This window comes from Silene latifolia, chromosome 11 (assembly GCF_048544455.1).
Source record: "Silene latifolia isolate original U9 population chromosome 11, ASM4854445v1, whole genome shotgun sequence".
In the NCBI taxonomy this organism is placed as follows: Eukaryota; Viridiplantae; Streptophyta; class Magnoliopsida; order Caryophyllales; family Caryophyllaceae; genus Silene; species Silene latifolia.
Genome location: NC_133536.1, coordinates 167,966,242 through 167,986,098, shown reverse-complemented (window position 1 = coordinate 167,986,098; position 19,857 = coordinate 167,966,242). Strand labels below are relative to the sequence as shown.

At 40.3% G+C, this 19,857-nt stretch overlaps 1 non-coding gene across 1 annotated transcript; it reads right to left on the bottom strand.

The window, feature by feature from the left end:
- Nucleotides 1-12,557: 12,557 nt before the first annotated feature.
- On the bottom strand, nt 12,558-12,664 carry LOC141615929 (small nucleolar RNA R71). Its single transcript, XR_012530314.1, has one exon. It is a non-coding gene; the product is annotated as a small nucleolar RNA R71 (small nucleolar RNA).
- Nucleotides 12,665-19,857: the final 7,193 nt, after the last annotated feature.

Below are 19,857 nucleotides of genomic sequence, written 5' to 3'. Positions count from 1 at the left end.
ACTCTACAGTATTCTATGAAAGCTTGATTGTCAAACTCGGTGCCATGATCCGTATGAATAGATACTAGATTAGTCTTATATTTGTTTTGAACACGTTTCATAAGACAATCAAATTCATCAAACGTTTCGTCTTTTGAATGAAGAAAGATAGGCCATACATACCTTGAGTAATCGTCTACAAGAACAAAGACGTACCTGGATCCTCCTCTACTCCTTACCTTCATTGGTCCACATAAATCCATATGTACTAATTCCAAGGCTTGATTTGTGCTTACAACTCTTTTTGGTTTGAACGATGATCTAACTTGTTTTTACCTTGCACACGTGTCACACTTCTTTTCTTGGTCGAACTTAATCTTAGGTAACCCTTCAACCAAGTCCCACTTCTTGATCTTGTTCAAGGTTAGTGAGCTAATGTGACCAAACCGTTTATGCCATAAACAAGGATCATCAAGAGTAACTTTCATGCATGAAAAAGAGTTAGTAGGCACAACATTTAAATCTACCATATAAACATTTCTTTTCCTGTGGCCTTCTAAAATAACATTGCTAGTACCTTCAATAATAATGCGACAACTATCAGTATGAAAAACTACTTTGTTACCTTTGTCGCACAGTTGAGATATGCTAAGCAAGTTATGTTTTAATCCATCAACGAGATAAACGTCACTGATTGTGTGAGGCTTAGAAATTCCGATTTTCCCAACACCTATTACTTTTCCCTTTTTCTTGTCCCCGAACGTCACTTTTCCTCCATTGAAAGGCTTGAGTGAAAGAAATAGACTCTTATCTCCGGTCATGTGTCTTGAACATCCACTATCAAGATACCATTGATTATTTTCTTTCACTACTTCCTGCAGAAAGGATTAGATACAGTTTTTAGGTACTCAAGCTAAGTTGGGTCCCTTATGATTAGTTACTTTATATACTAAATCTTTTCGAATCCAAACTTGTCTAATAACTGTTTTTCTAACCCTTGGTTTATTTGGCTTGGGAGATGTTCTAGGGTTAGGGTTTTCTCTTGGTCTAGGAATTTCTCTAGGTCTTTCACGACTGTTTCCCTTGTGAACAGGTTTACTAGGTTGAGGTCGACAAGGGTTTTGTGAGGTACGGGGTTTCTTGGTGTAATCAAAGGCCATGTCATAGAACCAACGAAATTTATTATTCCTTTCTTCGTTAGGTTCATTAATGGGGGTTTTATCATCCTCGACAACTGTGTCAACAGTTTTAGCATGGTCTGCATTTTTTCGTATATCATGAGCCTTTTGACACAATTGATTTGAATGTGACCCGTATGACCACAGTAATTGCAAATCAGATATTCAGGAAGATCAGCATACTTCCTTTTTCAAAAATCAAAATCCGAAGGTGTTGATTTGCATTTAGCGTGATCTCTATGACTGTAGCACTCATGTCCTAACCCCATCTTCATATTATTGTCAGATTGTTCGGTTAGGAAGTTTAGGACTTTTGTGCTACCTTCCCACTTATCATGGACCTTCCTAGCATGTAAGAGTAGATCCTTTAGGGTTTTAATCTCTTCTTGACATTTCGTGTGATCTACATCATTATCCTTCTTAAAGTTATCACGAAAGTCTTGGAATCGTTTGTTAAGAATGAATACAACATCGGAATGTTGTTTCTTAACATTGATCATGTCGGTCTTAGATTCCTTTAATTGCTTTGAGAGGGAATCTATCTCTTTCTTTTGGTCTAAGATCACTGCTTCATCAGATGCGATCCTAGTTTCCAAAAGTTCTTTGGCTTTTCTAAGTTCTAAAGTTATAGATTCATTAGCTATAACTTTGGCTTGAAGGTGCATGATGTTAAGCTTTAGGTCGGAAGTTATAGCTTCATTAGCCATAACTTTGGACTCTAATTCCTTCTTTTCAGCCATAGTAGAGTCTAACGTTGTTGCTTTCTCAGCTATAACCTTAGACTTTAACTTCTTAGCCTTAGCCTTTAGAGTATAATTCTCTTCTGCAATTTCGAGAATCTGTTCCTTTAGATCTTTCAACTGCAAGTCCTGTTCGTGACACTTATCGAGAGATTGTTCAAAGAATTCAATTAAAGCATTTTTAGACAATTTCTTAACGCGTTTCTTAAGCTCAAAATAACTTACCTCTTCATCGTCATCTTCGTCTGATTCTCCGAGAAACCAATAGTTTGAGTGAGAGTTTGTGCTTTCATTGTCGCTGTCGGAGATTAGGTCAAGACTAACACTGCTGAGACAAAGGTTGGCTACTTCGTCGTCTTCAGATCCCTCGTCATCTTCTTAATTAAGGTCTCCCCAACACGAAGCCATCATTACTTGTTTGAATTCTCTTTTTGTCTTCTCGCGTTTTGTCTTGTCCTTGATCTTCTCCCATGTTGGACAATCCTTGATCATGTGATCAGATTCTCCACACTTGAAGCAACCTCTATTGGCGAAAGATGACTTTGATTCTGTAACCTTTTTGTTGGACGATTTGTTGTTGTTATTGTAGGATGATTTTGTTTGTTTGTTTCAAAAGATCTTATTTTTGAAGCGACGTGCAAACAAGACAGTTTCATCCTCTAGTTCAGAGTCAACTTCTTCGCTCTTTAAGGCCATACTCTTATTTCGGCTTGGTTCAGCGTCATCCTTATTAAGAGTAATTTCATGGGCCATGAGAGCACCAATGACTTCTTGATAGGATAGGTTTTCAAGGTCTCGTGATTCCTCCATTGCAGTGACTTTAGCACGCCACTTCTTAGTAAGGCTCCTAAGAACCTTTCTAGCAATGTTCTCAGTACTAAATTTCCTACCTAGGTTTTTTAATTCATTTATAATGCTTGAAAACCTTGCGGACATACTATCTAAGGACTCATTAGGCTCCATAATGAATAGCTCATATTTTTGCATAAGCAAATCTATTCGGTGCTTCCTAACAATGGAAGTACCCTCATAGGCTAATTCAAGCCCATCCCATAACTCCTTGGCCGTAGAGCACGAAGAAAACCGATCAAATTCTGTAGAAGTCATTCCGTTTTGCAGGAGACTTATTGCTTTGGAGTTCTTTTCGGCCTTCTTGTAATCGGCCTCGACATAGTCCTCTTCTTTCTTTTCGTAGGTAGTGCCTTCCTCGGATGCTACAAGAATTTTATGCGGTCTATTTTGGATAATCCTCCAGCACTCCTAATCGTGACCTTTCACATAGTGAGTCATCATGTTTTTCCACAATCCATAATTCTTCCCATCAAAGACGGGACACTTGAGATATTTGGAATCCATTTATCACGTGATAGGCAGCGGAATATAAAACTAAGAGATAAATGAAAACCAAGATAGATCAGCCTCTTTGCGGTTAGGCAATCAAGAGCACGAGGCTCTGATACCAATTGAAGAGTCTATTGATCCAAAATACTCAAGAGGGGGGGGGTAGGGGGTGAATTGAGGATTTAAAAATTTTTAATACTTTTTCGATTATGTAGGTATAATTAATTATTTAAAGTTTATTGATTAAACTTTAACTAATTAACGAATTAAAAGCAAAGCAAATAAACGAAAGAAAGAGAGATACACGGGTTTTTGAAGTGGTTCAGTTTCACAAGTCGAAACCTACGTCCTTATTCTCGATTAATAAATTTAGTACCTTTCTCCGGATTACAAATTTACTAACCCAACTCGTACAACTAACTCTAGCTGTAACTCAATGAGTACCGTTAAATACTCGAGTGACTAACTTACGCTAATAATAAAGCACTAATGATTCTTCTAATAGTTCACGTTAATGAACGAGAAAGAAATCAACTAAGCACTATTATCTTATAACGATAACAATAAGAACAAGTATACGAGTATAAAATACACGACCTTTCAAAAATAACAAAACGGTTTTCAGCTTTGAAACACACGATTTGCTTTGTAAAAATAAGATCAATTTTTATGCTTAAGGTCTCTATTTTGAATGTTGTAAAGGGCAAGGTCTTTATAGGAAGGAAAGAGTAGGCAACTCGGTTTACACAAACCCTAATAGCCGAATAATAGGAGATATGTTAACAAATCATATCTTCTATTATTTATTTCCTAAAAGCCTAAAAGATAATAAAGAATATTCCAAAAGATAGAATATAATCTATTCAAATATTATCTTTTCTATAAATTCTAAGATATGATAGGATTTCTTATAACAAGAATATCTTTTATCATAAACAAATATATTAAGTAAGATATATAAGATATGTAAAGATATTCTTTACAGAATAAAATCTTACCAAGATATACCCTAATCTACACGAGATGTCACGGCTCATATGCCTCGTGACTCGTGCAAACCCTTTCTTAATATAAGGGTTAGAATTTAGGTTTTAAGAGAGGCTATGTTGAAACCCTAATTAGTAGCATGGTCCAACTCATAAGTTGGCCCAAAACAACTACTAGTCAACGTTCAACATAAAACCGAACTCCCCACTAAACCGGGCTTTATTATATAAATACTTTTATCAAAACATTCAAAATAAACTTTAAAACAATTTTGAAACATTATATGTCGTGTATAATAAACTCAGCATCTCAATGTTATAGTAGAAGAGCTATAACATTGAGCTCTTTTACTAGTAATGTTATATCTGCAAAGCTATAACTTTACCAATTCAAGAAACTTATTCTTGGTTATCATTACGAGATAATCACCTATACTATTCTAATCTTCAAGGAGATCTTCGAATATAGGCTACGTCATCATCCAAGCTTGATTAATCTTTAGACGGACTTCGTCTTTACATAAATCTTGAATGAATGTTTAATCGTTTTGAATAAGGGCTTGGCTATTGTATACTTCCATCACAAGTTCTTTGTTGCTTGTATTAGATAAGTTGAATCTAAAAGTCTTAACAAACGATTACGCGCAACAAGTATATAAATTATAAAGCACCTTGACATCATCAAAACATAATCATATAAGCTATATGGTTCAACAGATGGACTTTATCCCGGTCCGGGATGAAATTGTCCTTATGGGATGGCTGTATGTCGAAGGAAGGAGCTCGTTTAATGTGTGGGACGGACTTGGGACGTATTCTATTTGTCGGGATTTGTTTTAAGCTCGTTCCACCCATTTTAAGTACATATGAGATGGTCTTAAATATATTTTTCCATCCTCTTTAAAATATAAACATTTCTATAATGAAGTTCCCCAATTAATTATAAACATGTAATTAATAAGAGAACATCGAAATTTAACAAGCAATCCATTTACCTATCCAACGTCACCCAAATCACTCCGATTCCAACACTCTCGACAAAGTGATTCACATTGTAATTAAGGCATATAAATTAGGGCACATGTGAGACGACAATCAAGAGTTTACATATCCAAGTAACCAACCACCTTTACCCAATTGTTCCAATATCAATACTTCCAACAATAAATCTCAAAACTTAATTAAGCATGTTAACTAGACATAATTAAGATGGCTTATTCTCTAATCAACATATGTAAACAACCAATTTCACCCAATTACAAGTAAATGTAATAACATACTCAAAATTACTCATACCAACTTCAGACAATTTCACACATCATTTTACCAAATAAGAAACATGTAAAGTTTCCAACTTTAACAACCAAAAGACAAAACTATAGCAACTCAAGCACACAAATTGACATAATATCGAGAAACCTATCACTGTTAACTTATTAGCTCTTCAATCTTCAATAGAGTCGTCCACCAAAAATCTATCTTCTTCCGGATTATCCAAGCTTGCACCAAAACACGAAAACAAAACAAAAAATAGCATGAATCCCGAATCTTATGTGGGACGACAGTCATGAGATAAGGAAAAAGGCGGCGTCTTTCTCACATAGAAAGATGGAGGACGGAAAGTGGAAAAATTTGGCGCGATAATAACTCAATTCGGAGGAGAATTGAGCAAGTTATGGTGTTTTGAAGATTCGTAAGAAGAATGAGTAAACATGGTGATGGTTGTTGAAGAAAGTGTGCTGAAATTTTAAGGAAGAAATTTGCTCTTTAACATGTTATAAAGCAATGTAATCAACCTTGTCACAATTCACTATACTCACTTTCACATAATTATCATAAAGTCATCTTATGTGATAAACCTTGTCACAATTCACCATACAAATGTAATTAATGACAATAAATGTACAATTAAACACCCATATCATTATAACTAAGTAGGGAAAACCCTACCTAAAGTTTATCTTCACAAATCCACAAACTACCCACTAGAAGTGCTCCTCAATAAAGCTCCCTACACACATTAATTACTACATTCATTACTATAAACTATTATAATAAATCTACTAATTAAACTCTTTAATTATTCTTCTTAATTCTCATAACCTAATTAATTATAGGGTAGTATACTAGGACAATTAAAGTTACGAAGACAAGATTAAAGGAAATGGAGTATAAATTAACTTACAAACAAGATGAATGAACAAGGAGGCAAGAATCCTTCACTTAGATGCTAGGGTTTTTGAGAGGATTGGTTGGTGGATATTTTAGAGATATTTTTGGGGAATTTTAGAGAGTGGTGAGGATAAGGTTTGGGAAGGGGTTTAGGTGGAAATCTAAAAAGATAAGCCACAAAAGCGACATCTCATCAATAAAACTTCCCGTATAAGATTAATTTGATCGGCACTCGGTCGAGTGGTCGGTCCACTCGGTCGAGTGACCACTTTTCCAGGCTTCCAGCCTACTGCCAAAGTGTACTCGGTCCTCTACTCGATCGAGTGGGGATTCACTCGGCCGAGTGGATCGACTACTCGGTCAATTCTAAGTCTATATAAATGCGAGGTATTACAATCTTCCCCTCTTAAAAAGAACTTCGTCCCCGAAGTTCGCACCCGACACTGTAAAAGCCACAATTCTATATCCCATGAAATTCTCAAGGTGAAAGGCGGTGAGTCGGGTATCATGAAACTAATGCGCTATGACCAACTAAAAGCTATTAGGCTAAGTAAAAGAATTAAGAAAAATCATGCTACTTGCACTTGCGTAATATGCCTTACCCTTTTAGAAACACGGCTACAACCTCGTAACCAAACTTATACCTGCGCGAAAAGATGAGGGTAACTCTCTGTCATGGTTTCTTAGGCCTCCCAAGTAGCGTCTTCTACAAGATGGTTGCACTACAAAACTTTAACCAATACCGTTTCGCCATGTCTGGTTTTCCTAACCTTCCAGTCAAGGACTTCCTTGGGCGTTTTCACAGAAGTTAGGGCATCATCTAGTTCGATCATGAGAAGGGTCACTTATATATTTATGTATACGCAATTGAGACACGTGAAAGACATTGTGAACTCGGTCTAAGGCCGGGGTAAGTGCTAAACGGTAGGCCACTTCCCCGTCTCTATCCAATATCTCATAGGGGCCAATAAACTTTTGGCTCAAATTGCCTCTCTTTCCAAATCTCATTACCCCTGTCATGGGCGAGACTTTGAGTAACATTTAATCCACTACCGTGACTTCGATGTCACTCTGCCTCAAATTAATGTAGCTCTTGTGCCTATCTTGTGCCGCTCTCATCTTCTCTCGGATTACATGGACTTGATCAATCATATATCTTGAATCATTTGAGGCCCCAATAGCACGACTTCAGTGCTATCGTACGAACATATCAGGCTTCGATATTTTCTCCCATATAAAGTTTAAAATGGTGCCATGCCAATGCTAGCATGGTAGCTATTGTTCTAGGAGAACTCAATCAAATGTAGTCTTTCTTCCCAAGAGCCTCCAAACTGCAAGACACAAGCTCTCAACATATCGTCCAATATTTGGATGGTCCTCTACGTTTGTCCATCCATTGCCGGGTGGAAGGCCGTACTCATCATCAGTTGAGTACCCAAGGAGCTTTGAAGATCTTGCCAAAATCTTGAAATAAATCGCGAATGTCTGTCCGACACAATGTCCTTTGGAAATCCATAAAGTTTGACCACATATTTGCAATAGGCATTGGCCAACTCTATCTTGCTCCAAGTGTCCTTCATTGCGATGAAATCGACCAACTTGGTCAACCTATCCACAATGACTCAAATCATGTTGTTACCCTTTTGAGTTCTTGGTAGTCCGACTATGAAATCCATAGATATCGACTCCCACTTCCATTCCGGCGCATCTAAAGGATTTAATTTCCCTTGTGGTATATTTTGTTCCCCCTTCACTCTTTGGCAAGTCAAGTATCTTGCCACAAATTCCGCCACTTCCCTCTTTATATTTGACCACCAAATGGTCTTCTTAAGATCCTTGTATAACTTATCGCCACCCGGGTGCACCGAATAAGGCGTGTTATGAGCTTCATTCATTATTTTTTTCTTAAGCTCATCATCACTTATTATACACCATCTCCCCTTAAATCTAAGGCTTCCATCCTCATGCAACTTAAATCTCGAGAGCTCTCCCTTTCTAGCACTCCTTTCCAACACTCTTGGATCTTCACATCACTTGCTTGCCTTTCCCGGATTTCATCATACAACTCGGGCTCCAAGGTCAAATATCTCATTTATTACCCCTTACTTATTACATGGATAAATTATCTCCATATTAAGGCATCGGCCACCACTCTAGCTTTCCCTCATGATAAATTATCTCCATATCATAATCCCCAATAAGTTCAATCCATCTCCTTTGTCTCATGTTCAACTCCTTTTGGGTGTATATATACTTCAAGCTTTTGTGGTCGGAAAATACCTTAAAGATTGCTTCATACAAGTAGTGTCTCCAAATTTTCAAGGTAAAGACAACGACTCCCAATTCTAGGTCGTGGCTTGGGTAGTTCTCCTCATAAGTCTTCAATTGCCGTGAGGCATGGGCAATGACTCTACCATTTTCCATAAGTATACATCCCAAGCCATTAATTGAAGCATCGGTATATACTTCAAAATTCTAACTCCCTTATGGCAAGGCTAACACCGGGGTCATTGTTAGGCGGTCCTTTAGGATCAAGAAGCCCGTCTCACAACTTCTGTCCCACTTGAAACTATTCTCTTTTATCATCAGTGATGTCAAGGGTTTGACAATCTTTGAGAAGTCTTTCACAAATCGGCAATAATACCCGGCTAGGTCTTGGAAGCGTCGAATTTTCGCTGCATTCATGGGTGCCACCCACTTAGACATGACCTCAATCTTGGTAGGATCCACGACAACTCCTTCCCTTGATATTATATAACCTAAGAAAGCCACCTTCTCCAACCAAAACTCGCACTTATAAAGCCACGCATAGAGTTGGTGCTCCCTTAAGGATTACAAAATAATTCTTAGGTGCTCCTCGTGCTCTTCCTTAGTCTTGGAGTAGAACAAAATATCGTTTATAAATACCACCACGAATTTGTCCAAGTACGGACTAAACACCCTATTCATGAGATTCATGAAGGCGGCCGATGCATTTGTTAACCCAAACGGTATCACTACGAACTCATAATGGCCGTACCTTGATCTAAATGTGGTCTTTGGGATGTCCTCATCCTTGATCTTCAATTGGCGAAAGCCCGATCGTAGGTTAATCTTTGAAAATACTCCGGCTTCACTAAGTTGGTGAAACAAATCATCAATCCTCGGTAGAGGGTACTTGGTCTTGACGGTGACATTATTCAACTCCCTATAATCGATGCATAATCTCATGGTTCCGTCCTTCTTCTTTACAAATAGAACCGATGCTTCCCATGGTGAAACACTCGGTCTAATGTAACCCTTATCCACCAATTCCCAAAGTTGCTTTTTTAAATCCTCCAAATCCTTTGGACCCATCTGGTACGGGGCCTTAGAGATTGGTCTCGCACCCGTTTTCAAGTCCACTCTAAATTCTACCTCTCTTAGAGGAGGTAATCTGGGTAACTTCACCGGAAACACATCCTCAAAGGCTCTCACCACCAGTATATCTTATGCTTGCGGTCTTTCCGTACTAGTTTCCCATACATGACACAAGAGCATAAGACAACCCTTCTTCAAATATGTCTTTAAGGTCATTACCGAAACTAGTTTCACTTTTGGTTTGACTATGTAACCTTTGTATGACACTCTCGTACCATTGATTACTCTCAAGGCGATTTTCTTTTGATATCAATCTATATTGGCTTTGTGTCTACTTGGCCAATCCATCCTAAGGGTTACTTCAAATCCCTTTAAAGGAAATTCAAAGAGGTTTATCTAAAAGTTTGTTTCATGCACTATGACCGACACCTCCTTATACACTTTTGAACATATGATCGACTCTTCCGAAGGTAAGGACACATCGTCATTGTCTACTTCTCCCTCCCCCAAACCTAGGTTCGACACATGACTCTTAGAAACAAAAGAATGAGTGGCCCCCGAGTCAAATAAAATGAAATATGGATAAGAATTGATAGTACACTGCACTTTCTTATGGCCGAGGCCACCACAATCGTAGCACCTTAATCCTCCTTCTTCACTCGCGGCTCTACCTCCGTAGCCACTTGTTGGCGCTCGTCTTGAGTAGGACCTAGCTTGATTTAAATTAGACTTCTTGGGTTGATATCCTCCAGCTTCTCTTCGATCTTTCTTTTCTCTCCGGACCTCTCCTTAGCATCCTTGGTCATGCCGGGTAGCCTCTCCATGTTTCCGGCCCTAGCATAAACCTCTTTCACACTTGACACTTCTCCGGGTGGGAGCTTCTCTAAGATCTTGACGGTCAATGCTCTCTCAAATTTGAGAGCCAAGTGTGATTGGCTAAGGTGGAGGTCTTCCACATAAGTAGCTAGTGATACGTGCATATTCTATACACTTTATTTGCAGTTTTGGCACGTATTTCCATGCGTATATGTTAGCTTCAAGCTACTATTTCTCCCGAAATAGGTTTACTTTGCATTTTCTATGATTAATTGTAGGAATAAGTGGAAGTGAACTAAATCAAGCCTGATTCGTCCTCCGGAGGCAACTTCGGGGAAGCTTGGAAGAAGGAAGTTCGTACTCACTCACCTCGGGATGCGTGCATGGAGCTTAGAGGCTGTTTGGAAGAGGAAAGGAGGTTACTGCACAGCTCAGCTGGTCGATCGACCAGCATCACCAGTCGATCGACCATGGAACTTCAGCGGATGCTACTGTACTTCACTCACCAGTCGATCGACCATGCCCCTTAGTCGATCGACCAAGCCGCGCAGCTGAGATTTATTTTTCGTGTTAGACTTTTAAAAGCCCAACTTGTAATTAACTTTTGGCATCGTTTATCAGTAGAACGTAGAATACTTTTAGGTTATGCTTTTCATTATTCAAGAACTCAGTTTTTAGATCTAGTAATAGGCAAGAAAGGGGGACGACGAATCCCGAATTTAATTACTTTGTTCATCATTTTTAATTAGTAAGTTTTTATGCAAATTCTTTCTTCTTTAATTTCTTGTTATTTCAATTCTTGTTATTACCCATTTAATTTCAGCAATTCAGTTCTTATCTTTTGTCTTAAATTCAATTCAATCATGTCAAACTTATTCTTTGCTATCAATTTCGCAATTGTTATAGTTTTAATTATGCATAGCTAATTTTATTGATTGGGAACAAGGTGAGCCATGGCATAAATTAGGGTTGTTTTGTTGGTTTGAATTCTTTCATTTCGATCTTATTACCTTTCGATAAACCCGTCTTTCTAGATTGAAAGATTAGTAGGTTAGGTTTTCATTGGGTTTGAAATTTCCCTTGAGCGAAGGCTTTGAGAAATTCTTGGGAATTAGAAGACCGTAAGGTTATTGAGCATTGATCGAAGGACTTACTCATGTTCCCTCAGACCGTTTTACAATATCTCTATTACCTTTTTGACCCGACCTTAGCCATGGTGAACCGAAGTTCCCAATCTCTCTTTTATCTTATTTGCGAATTCCCTTATTTTGTCAATTAGTTTTTAGAATCGAACAATTTCAAAACCCCCACTTAATTGTTACTTTTTATAGACTGGAAATAGCAAATAGAATTGACCTTGTCTCTCTGTGGTTCGACCCTTACTATCACTAGCTATAGTTTTAGTTTGGAATTATAAATTTAATTTTGATACAAAACGACGGTGTCAAATTTTGGCGCCGTTGCCGGGGAGACGGTGTAATTCTTTTTGCTTTATTTTTAGTTTATTTTTCTTGTCTCAAGGAACTTTGTTTCCTTGAGGCCGTTGCTTACCCTTGCTTCTAATTTTGCTTTTGCACAGTTAGAAGACAGGTTTTTGAGAGGAAGGCATGAGTACTCTCAGTTTTGCGAATATGGCTACGATATATGACAATATTCAGCCAAAAGAGCAGCACCTTCCAAAGGGGCACGTGTTACCTACCCCTACCACCGGTCTCTTCGAATTTCGTTCCTCTTATATCGATTTAGTGGAGCGAAATCAGTTTGCTGGTCTACCAGATGAGGATCCTTTGAAGCATATGGAAATTTTCACAGACTACTGCTGTTCCATACCTATACCGGCTGGGGTGACTCAGGATGAAGTAAAGGGGGTGATGTTCTTATACTCCTTGAAGGATTCTGCGCGAGATTGGTACCGCTACCTTGATAGGGTAGCAGCTGGTGTCACAGATTGGACATCTCTCGCATTGGCCTTCTACAAAAAATACTTCCCACTTGCAAAGACTGATGTTTTGAGAAGTAAAATCACAAATTTCCAGCAAGGACCTGATGAGGAATTTTGTGAAGCATGGGGACGTTTCAAGAATTTGGTTCAGTCTGTCCCTCACCACGGTTTCCAGCAGTGGTACCTTTGCAACTTATTCTACAATGCTTTATATGATGATTACAAGGTCATCCTGGACGCAGCTGCGAATGGTAGGTTCCAAAATAATACCGGTCAGAATAAAGGTTGGAACACTATTGAGGAGATGGCAGTCCATAGAGCTGAGTTTGGGAGTTCACGTGGAACATCACGCAAGCAAAGCGATGAAATGAGTGCTGTTGTGACACTCATTACTTCTATTACTGCCCGTCTCGAGAAGCTCGAGGCCTCTGAAGCTTCCAAGGAAAGAGTTGAAATTCTCGTTCATAACTCAAATGAGACCGAGGAATTGAGAGAAATGATCCGAGCTCTTCTGCTTCAAGTCGCGAAAATAGAAGCAGATGGGATCGAATCTACAAAGAATTTTGTGCAGTAGTTGGAGAATATAGAGTCTAAGCAAGTCGCCAATTCTTCAAGCAAATGTGAGGGGCCAATTGAGACGATTAATGCCATTAATCTCAGAAGCGGCCTCTCTTATGAAGGTCCCGATAAGCTAAGAGGAGACTCGGGAAATGATAAGGAGGATAGTTTAATTTCTGGTGCAAAAACGAGCTCAATTGCCAGTACCTCTGGTCGATCGACCACTACTATCAGTCGATCGACTGGATCGTCAGATGAAAAAGCTTCTGACCAGAAACTATTCACGCCCAGCACATGCGGTCGATCGACCACCAACCTCAGTCGATCGAACGAGGTTCCTGACGAATCAGTCTCTTTCCAGGAACTATTCACGCCCAGTGTGATTGGTCGATCAACCACTCCTATCAGTCGATCGACTGGGTCTCCAGTACAGGACGCAAATCCGTCAACTAGTTAGCATGATTCTACACTTATTGATGATTTGACGGAAGTTTTAAACTTACAGAAGCTGAAGGTTACTGATCCTACGGCCAGTGTTGCAGTCCCGTATCCGGAGCGTTTAAAGAATACTAAGCTGGAGCGCAAGTTTGGTAAGTTTTTGGAGATGGTCAAGAATCTCGAGGTAACCATTCCTTTCACTAACCTAATTACCCAGGTACCCTCTTACGCCAAATTTATGAAAGACATTTTGAATCGTAAGAGAAACTTTCGTGATGATGGTAATGTTGCTTTTGTGGAAGAATGGAATGCTCTTTCGCAAATTAATATACCACCCAAATTAAAGGACCCTGGTAGTTTTTCAATTCCTTGTACTATAGGTAAACACGAAATTGGGAAGGCCCTTTGTGATTTAGGGGCCAGTGTCAGTGTCATGCCATATTCTGTTTGCGAAAGGTTAAATATTGGTAGACTTAAGGTGACCGATATTACCGTTCAGATGGCAAATAGATCGACTCAGAGACCTATAGGAGTCTTAGAGGATGTACCCGTTCGAGTGGGTAAGTTTTTTATTCCTGTCGATTTCGTTGTTTTGGACATTGCAGAGGATAGTCAGATACCTATTATTTTAGGTAGACCATTTTTACATACAGCTGGGGCTGTAATAGATGTCAAATACAGAATCATAACCTTAGAAGTAGGGGATGACACCATTGAGTTTAGTCTTGCTCGTAAGGCTACTGAACCTGCTGATGATGACACGTGTTATTCCATTGATATTGTTGACAGGGCTGTTAATTATAATTGGAGGGAATCCTTAGCCAAGGATCCCTTAGCTGATCTAACCAGTTTAGATGAGTGTGCAGGTAATACATCGGAGAATGCTGAGGAGCCAGATGCTTTGGTAGCCTCAATAGAAAGCTACGAGCTCACAGAGGAAGAAGATGAGATGCTCTTGAACCTAGCCAACGAGAATTTGGTAAACACTTGCTATACCATTGAAGCTGATTCTGTATGTGCTGTAGAGCTAAAGGTGCCTGAGCGTAAGCCACTTCCTCCTTATCTTAAGTATGTTTTTCTAGATGATACAGAGCAGTACCTAACTATTGTTAGTGCTAAGCTTAATGATGACCAGCTGTCTGCTTTGATGTGTGTGCTTAAGAAAAACAGGAAGGCTTTAGGTTACTCTTTGGATGATATTAAGGGCATCAGCCCTGATATTTGCATGCACAGGATAGAGCTGGAGGAAGTCCACAAGCCTTACAGACAGGGTCAACGCAAGTTGAACCCGAAGATGCAGGAAGTTGTTATGGCTGAGGTGATGAAACTACTCGATGCAGGTATTATTTTTACAGTTGGCAACTCCAAGTGGGTTAGCCCAGTTCAGGTAGTTCCAAAGAAAGGAGGGACTACCGTGGTTAAAAATGAGAAAAATAAATTAATACCAACTCGAGTAGTGACAGGGTGGCGGATGTGCATTGATTATAGACAGTTGAATGCCGCCACCAAGAAAGACCACTTCCCTCTCCCTTTTGTTGACCAAATGACTGAAAGACTTGCTTCTAACAAATTTTTCTGTTTTCTAGACGGATATTCAGGGTTCTTTCGGATCCCTATTCATCCGGATGATCAGAGTAAGACCACTTTTACCTGTCCGCAGGGGGTTTTTGCGTACCGCAGGATGCCCTTCGGATTGTGTAACGCCCCATCTACCTTTCAGAGGTGCATGATGGGGATTTTTTTCTGATTATATAGAGAACATTATGGAGGTATTTATGGACGATTTCTCAGTTTATGGTAATGACTTTGATCGTTGTTTAGCTAACCTTAATAAAGTCATGCAACGTTGTATTGATGTTAATCTTGTTTTAAATTGGGAAAAGTGTCAGTTTATGGTCAATGAGGGAGTTGTGTTAGGGCATCTGATTTCTGATAAAGGTATACATGTTGATAAAGCAAAAGTGAAGGTGATTGAGCAATTGCCTCCTCCCGTGTATGTTAAAGGAGTGAGGAGTTTCCTAGGTCACGCTGGTTTTTATCGGCGTTTCATTAAGGATTTTTCAAAAATTGCTAAACCACTTACACAATTGCTCCTTAAGGATGTTGTCTTTGAGTTTACTGATGGGAGGCTCTAGTTTCTGCACCAATCATTCAGCCGCCTGATTGGGATCTCCCATTTGAGATTATGTGTGATGCCAGCAATTATGCGATCAGTGCAGTTTTGGGACAGCGGAAGAACAAAGCTTTGAATGCCATATACTATGCGAGCCGAACTCTGGATGAGGCTCAAGTCAATTATTATACCACTGAGAAAGAGTTTTTAGCTGTCGTTTTTGCCTTAGATAAATTTCGATCTTATTTGTTAGGTTCTAAGGTTGTTGTTTATACTGATCATGCAGCGTTGAAGACTCTCTTTCTTAAGAAGGATGCGAAGCCGAGGCTTTTGAGGTGGATACTCCTTTTGCAAGAGTTTGATTTGGAGATCAGAGATAAGAAAGGAGCATAGAATGTGGTGGCTGACCATTTATCTCGTCTGCAGCTGACAGAAAGGGAGGATTTGTTACCTATTAATGATTCTTTTCCTGATGAGAGTCTGTTAGCTATTACTACTTCAAGGTCTTATCCACCTCTGTGGTTTGCTGATTTCGCTAACTTTGCTGTGACAGGTAGGATACCACCCGAGCTTTCATGGCAGCCGAAGAAGCGGTTCGCTTATGATGCTAGACAATACTTTTGGGATGATCCTTATGTTTTCAAGGAATGCGCAGACGGTCTTATCCGGAGATGTGTGCCTCAATGGGAGGTGAAGGATATCCTAGAAGCTTGCCACTCTTCTGCCTATGGTGGTCACCATGATCCATCCCGGACTGTGGCAAAGGTACTCCAATCTGGTTTCTATTGGCCAACTTTGCATGCAGATAGTCGCAATTTTGTTGCTGAGTGCGATGCTTGTCAAAGATCGTGGAATATTTCCAAGAGACATGAGATGCCATAGGTAGGCATTCTGGAGGTTTAGATTTTCGATGTCCGGGGCATTGATTATCAAGGACCTTTTCCGAGCAGTTAAGGTAATAAATATATCCTCGTAGCTGTAGATTATGTGTCCAAATGGGTAGAAGCTATCGCTACTCCCCATTGCGACGCAAAAGCCGTGATTAAACTGTTTAAAAAGATTATTTTCCCTCGTTTGGTGTCCCTAGGGTTGTCATTAGCGATAGGGGAATGCATTTTAAAGAGAAACAACTCAGTGCTTTATTGACTAAATTCGGTGTCCAACATCGTCGAGGTTTGGGGTATCATCCCCAAACTAGTGGTCAGGTTGAGATTTCTAACAGAGAATTGAAAGAAGTATTAGCTAAAGTTGTTTCTAAATCACGGAAAGATTGGAGTCTTATGTTAGATGTTGTCTTATGGGCTTATAGAACCGCATTTAAGATGCTAATCGGGATGTCACCATACCGATTGATTTATGGTAAGACATGTCATTTACCTGTTGAGTTGGAGCGTAAGTCTTGGTGGGCTATATGTGATTTGAATTTGGATCCTAACCTCTCTCGTGAGAAACGCATGACACAGCTGAATGAGCTGGAGGAATTTAGGCTGCTGGCCTATGATAATGCTAGTATCTACAAAGAGAAAACAAAGCGCTGGCACGACAAGAGAATCATCAAGCGCGAATTCCATATTGGCGATAAGGTACTTTTTTTTAACGCACGTATCCGTTTATTTCCTGGTAAGCTGAAATCCAGGTGGACTGGACCCTATACGGTCACAGCAGTTACAAAATTCGGATCAGTTGAATTGGAGACCTCTGCTGGAGAAAGGTTCAAAGTTAATGGCCAATATGTGAAACATTATCACGGAGCAGACGATTTCGTTGGGCAGGTCAAAGTACTATACTTTGACCCAATTTTGGAAGCTGCAAACTGAGGTAAAAAGGTCGTGCGGGACCTCTTAAACCAGCGCTAATCGGGAGGCAACCCGGCTTGTAAAACTTTTGTAATTAGGAACTTTACATTTTTATTTCATTTTTTGCATTAGGACCTTTAGCTTTTTTCCTTTTATTTAGCAATTTCTTGGTTCGGAGAATATGCCCTTTGAAAATTTTTGCAGGTGATTATTTTATGCAAAGTGCGTAAGGTGATTTACTGAACGTTTGTGAGAGAAAAACGGGAAATTATTTTGGCAAAGCAATTTCAACGTATAAAAGGATTTGTTGCCAGTACCTGCAGTCGATCGACCAAGTTCATCGGTCGATCGACTGAGAAACAAAGGGGCAGAAGCTGTTTCACAGGGATTTTGGTCGATCGACTGGGTAAAGTAGTTGATCGACCACTAAGCGAAAAGGCAGAAAGGCTGTATGAGGAAGAGTGGTCGATCGACCGAGTCAAGTGGTCGATCGACCACAGCGCGAGTTCAGAACGCAAGTTAATAGGGAAGTGTTACTTCACTCTTCATTCATTCTTTCACTTTCACAAAATCAGAAAAATCAAAAGCAAACCCTATTTTCTTCCCTCTTTTTCGCGATTTTCTTGCTAATCCATCTCTTCATCTCGATTTTTCTTGCTTAAATCATCAAGTTCTCGTTTATATTCGATTTTTACTGAAGTTTCATGCCCAAATTTCGAACATTGTTACATTGAGACGGAAAAATCGAATTGGGGAAAATCGATTTAGGGCTAGTTTCTTGTCGATTTTTATGCTTTAATTGCTTTTTCTACCCTTTTCCCTTGATTTTCGAAACAAATTAGCAGCTAGGAGGTGTTTAATGCAATTTTCCCCAAATTTTCGAAACCCTAATTCGGTTTCCAACTTCTGATTGTTGGTTAGGGTTTCATAAATTGACATTGTTAACGGTTATGGGAATCTAGTTGTTAATTTTGTTAATTTTGTAGGAAGCAAAGATGACAAAGGGAAAGCAGGCGATGTACGCGGGTCAGTCCAGTCAGGGAGCTGACAAGCGGCCGCGGGGTCCGCCATTGATGATCGAGGCAACTACGGATAGTCTACCTGACTATCCACAGGTTAGTTTTTCCAATTCTACTCAGCGAGCCAAGTTCGCTCTTTTTGTCGCGAAAATGAAAGTAACAGCCACCCGATTTCTTCACAAACCTACTTTAGAGAAATTAGGCTGTTTTGAGTCTGTTGTGTCCATGCTAAATGGGACAGGAATGACGGGTCTAGTGGACATGGCTGAGTTCACTTATTACATTTTGACCCTTGAGTTTTTCTCCTCCTATGCTTTTGACCAGGCTTCTTTTGAAGCCAACAGGAGTAGCCCTTGCATTTCTTTTCGGCTATTCAATGTCACCTACTCCCTGACATTAGCCGACTTTGCTGGATTTTTGGCTCTTTATTTCTAGGCTAACACCTCGGAAACTTCTGATGTTCACCGAGTCATGTGGTCATGCATTAGTGACTGGAACGGGCCTAAGAGGACGGGCACTTCCTTCCACTTGCCCCCTTTTCGTTATTTTCTACGGCTAATGGGTAATACCATTTTCAGCCGTAAGGAGTCGAATATGTGATTACTATTGAACTGTCTATCTTGGCGGGCTATCTGAACATTGAAAGTCGGGTAGCCCGTATCTATAACATCGCTTTTTTGACTGCCGCTCACTTTCAGACTGTAAGTGAGGGCACTTTGGCCACTATTGCTTGTGGCGTGTTGGTGACACGTATCGCCAACCGCCTAGTTCTTCTTTTCCCTCGAGAGGAGGACCCTATTGACCCTGACCTACGCTTCATGGATCTTGCCTACGCGAGGTCTGTGAAGTGGGTCGATAGTCGGAGTCGATGGAAGATTGACTCTTTCATCTGCGGTCCCATCCCTGTACTTAGCCTCCCTCCTATCCTGCCCCTTACCACTGTCCAGGGGGCAGCTCGCCCACCCTTGCCTAGCTACAGGCTCCCTATTGGGGCGGGCACCGCTACTGCTAGCACCTCGAGGTGGGCTCACGCCTCATTTTCACGAGCCTCCTCCTCTTCTACTCCTGCTCCCACGGGTTACACGGACACTTTCCGCCCTCCTACACCTTTGGTTATCCCTCCGGTCATGGACCAAAGGGGGATGTCACGTGTGTTGAGTGACTTATGCAGGAGCTGTAACCAGCACCAACTAGACACGGCCCTGGCCCTGTACCTAGTTTACGAGGAGTACGCCCGGGGAGAGATGCTCCCACAGGGTGCCTGGACTCACCTGTCTTTCTTTGTCCCTCCGGTGGGCGGTTACCCTCAGCCTGCCAGGAGACCTCCTCCCACGACTACTACTGCCGCTGTTGCTGAGGCGGAGGAGGAGGAGAGCGACTCGGGGTCCGGAGAGGATAGTGGTTCTGATTACGACGGTGGGGATAAGATGCTTGTGACCT